We start from the raw sequence: 4,417 nt of genomic DNA, 5'->3' as shown, positions 1-4,417 counted from the left end.
AGTGATTGACGTCGGCGAGAGCCAATCAGAACACAGTATGGGATCTGTCGTTCGATTCTAAGCCAATCAAATGTAAGTAGATTTAATGATAGGCGGGTTAATCTATTTAACTCTCACTGTGCACGTCGCGTCGACGCAGAAACCTTGCGTGCCGACGCAGAGCCTCTGCGTATTGAGTATAAATTAGGCTTAAATATGGAGTATCAACATTTGTCGTTTTTGGGGTTTTTAAAAAAAATATACATACTGACAGAAATATATGTACTGTTAGCATTGGAAGGTCAATTAATTTCTGAAGCTTGAATAGACCCACATAACAAAACTCTTATATAATTTGAAAATAACCAGGTTCCAAGGATTACGTTTGATACCCCTGGTTTAATTAATGGGGTGAAATAAGGTGGGTGCAAACAGGGCCAGTTACCCCCTTCCCCAGAAAAATCTCCTGCCGAACAATATGTTTTGTAAACATAATTTAAGAATTTGAATTATTACAACACAGGTGCACAGTTAAAGCTCATTATTACACATTTTATAATATATCATTTTATATTAACAGTGAAAAAAGTTGTTATACATAAGTATTACAAGGTTAAAGGTCAGAATTCTGCAGAATTCATATCTTAAAGATAACTAGACTGTTTTAAAGTGCTTTTGTTCCCACCTGCTGGGCCTTGATTCTCCAACTGTGAGTAAACTTCATCTAATGGTACATGGAGGAAATGTTTTTTCTCTTTAAATTGAATTAATTAGAATTTTTTGGTTTGTATTCAAAACATATTCATATTTGAAATAAGTTATATCTGTCCTATATGAAATGTAAATAATAGTTATTTAGAAACAGCCATATATAAACTTGTAGTTCTTCCTTTATCTTTTCTGATATTTTTAGAGATTGACCGTTATGATCGCTCTCATCTCGGTAGTTACATGTACACCACCACCAAGTAGAAATGTGTTACTGTTACAGCTGTAAACTATTCTCACTCTGGCTGAATATGACTAAATATGTTTTTTAAGTCTTCGTGAGTTCTGGTGGCTTGAAAAGAATAAAGAGAAACATGAACATTGCAGACATGGGGAAATACCCCGAACACACCCCAGGAGACTGCATCGAGGGTTAATGGAACCACATCCTGTCAGTTTCGAAGGAAATTGTTAAGTATTGAACTTAATATAAACTGAAAACGAGCTACACGATCACTATACATCCATGTTTTTCTTAAATATTGATGATATCACCTTTGAAATTCAGACACACTAAAATCACATTTGCACATCATTGTGTTTGTTGGTAGCTCGTAACTGGAATATTTCTGTCGTATAGAACAGAATACACTAATAGAATAGCTACACAGCTGGCAGGACATTATACAGTGGGGCAAAAAAGTATTTAGTCAGCCACCGATTGTGCAAGTTCTCCCACTTAAAATGATGACAGAGGTCTGTAATTTTCATCATAGGTACACTTCAACTGTGAGAGACAGAATGTGAAAAAAAAATCCAGGAATTCACATTGTAGGAATTTTAAAGAATTTATTTGTAAATTATGGTAGAAAATAAGTATTTGGTCACTTCAAACAAGAAAGATCTCTGGCTCTCACAGACCTGTAACTTCTTCTTTAAGAAGCTCTTCTGTCCTCCACTTGTTACCTGTATTAATGGCTCCTGTTTGAACTGGTTATCTGTATAAAAGACGCCTGTCCACAACCTCAAACAGTCAGACTCCAAACTCCACTATGGCCAAGACCAAAGAGCTGTCGAAGGACACCAGGAAAAGGATTGTAGACCTGCACCAGACTGGGAAGAGTGAATCTACAATAGGCAAGCAGCTTGGTGTGAAAAAATCAACTGTGGGAGCAATTATCAGAAAATGGAAGACATACAAGACCACTGATAATCTCCCTCGATCTGGGGCTCCACGCAAGACCTCATCCCGTGGGGTCAAAATGATCATGAGAACGGTGAGCAAAAATCCCAGAACCACACGGGGGGACCTGGTGAATGACCTGCAGAGAGCTGGGACCAAAGTAACAAAGGTTACCATCAGTAACACACTACGCCGACAGGGAATCAAATCCTGCAGTGCCAGACGTGTCCCCCTGCTTAAGCCAGTGCATGTCCAGGCCCGTCTGAAGTTTGCCAGAGAGCACATGGATGATACAGCAGAGGATTGGGAGAATGTCATGTGGTCAGATGAAACCAAAATAGAACTTTTTGGTATAAACACAACTCGTCGTGTTTGGAGGAAGAAGAATACTGAGTTGCATCCCAAGAACACCATACCTACTGCGAAGCATGGGGGTGGAAACATCATGCTTTGGGGCTGTTTTTCTGCTAAGGGGACAGGACGACTGATCCGTGTTAAGGAAAGAATGAATGGGGCCATGTATCGTGAGATTTTGAGCCAAAACCTCCTTCCATCAGTGAGAGCTTTGAAGATGAAACGTGGCTGGGTCTTCCAGCATGACAATGATCCCAAACACACCGCCGGGCAACGAAGGAGTGGCTCCGTAAGAAGCATTTGAAAGTCCTGGAGTGGCCTAGCCAGTCTCCAGACCTCAACCCCATAGAAAATCTGTGGAGGGAGTTGAAAGTCCGTGTTGCTCGGCGACAGCCCCAAAACATCTCTGCTCTCGAGAAGATCTGCATGGAGGAATGGGCCAAAATACCAGCTACTGTGTGTGCAAACCTGGTAAAGACCTATAGTAATCGTTTGACCTCTGTTATTGCCAACAAAGGTTATATTACAAAGTATTTAGTTGAATTTTTGTTATTGACCAAATACTTATTTTCCACCATAATTTACGAATAAATTACTTAAAAATCCTACAATGTGAATTCCTGGATTTTTTTTTTCACATTCTGTCTCTCACAGTTGAAGTGCACCTATGATGAAAATTACAGACCTCTGTCATCATTTTAAGTGGGAGAACTTGCACAATCGGTGGCTGACTAAATACTTTTTTGCCCCACTGTATATATCATTGTAGTAGGTGGTGATGAGTCAAGGTTGGTTTCTGAACTTTTCCGTTTATGTTCTGAAAAGTGCAGCGGGTAGAAGACCCCCATGGTCAGAGGGGGATTTTAAATTACAGCGTACACGTCTTATAGAAGATCATTCTTTTATGATGCACTCTGCCACCCTCACCACCTACTGCACATCACAATACATTATCACAATGTAAGAATCATTGTCAATGATTTATTTATTTTTTAATCAGTCCCCCCTGTTGGCACATGAAGTTTGACCTTCGCTGCACCAGATACTTTTTCACTATTCGAACTGCTGAATGTTGCATTTAGACATAGCCTTGTTCATTCAAAAGAGGCTGTAACCTCTCACTTTGAGAACAGGAAGTGCTCCTTCCACTGGGGTCTGAAGTCCTTCACCTCAAGGCCGTAACTTCCTGTCCACTCAGTGCCGAGACTCTCTGAGGCAGCCACTGACCCCTGCTGGTGTTTCCTTCATCATACTGAAGAGTCACGTCCACTTCTTGCAATTCCCAAGCAACATGGAGTAAATGAGGGCTAAAAATGTGTCTCCATCCGGTGGCTTCAAGCTCAAACTACAAGTGGAAAAAACAAAACGTATAGCTGATGAAATGGGAATAACAAATGTGACATAAGTTAGTGAGTTTTAACATTAAGTCGGGATCATCCAGCCACCTTAAAGGATCAATATCAGAGACATAGACGTAAACATCCTGTAGTACAAGCGTTCATTGTGAAGTCTGAGACAGGAACTGGTTTGATCGAAGACCACACAGACATATTTCTACAAATAAAAAGAAATAATCTCAGTCCCTCTCATCATCACCAGAAGACTGGGAGTTAGTGAGACCTGGGTTTCAATCCCACAGACCAGTAAAGTAATCTCACTTTATTTGAATATTGTCATCTTAGCTGAGTGTCTTTGTCTTAGGAGCTGACAACTGGCATGTTTACAAGAAAAAGTCAGAACTGACCACAGGTAGATGTATTGATACTATTAGCAGCCTCTTCAAATATATAAAACTTACTGTTTTTAGCAAGAAATACTCTGGATGTGAAAATGTAAATAACACAAGGAGGACGATCGCAAATACTCAAAACAATCCACTCAGGCAGTTGTTCAATTTGCAAATCAGAAATGTTTAATTAATACGAGCATACTGAGTTTTTCTGTGTTCAATGGTTCGTTGTAGTACATGTTGTTCAGATAATCTGATTAAAAGAGACTCAATCTACTCAATCTGAATAGATGGAAATGTGTGGTATAATTAAATTAGTTTAACTCGACAAATTATTTGGAGTTAACACTTTACTGCACACGTGAACCAGAACTCTTATAAACATCTAGATTATTAAAGGAATTTCCCTCTGGCATTAATTAAGTGATTCTATTCTATTCTGAGAATCATTTTCTGACAAATTC

This window comes from Lipophrys pholis, assembly GCF_963383615.2.
Source record: "Lipophrys pholis genome assembly, chromosome: 20".
NCBI classification, from domain to species: Eukaryota; Metazoa; Chordata; class Actinopteri; order Blenniiformes; family Blenniidae; genus Lipophrys; species Lipophrys pholis.
The sequence above is the reverse complement of the archived record's forward strand: the minus strand, read 5'-3'. Positions refer to the sequence as shown.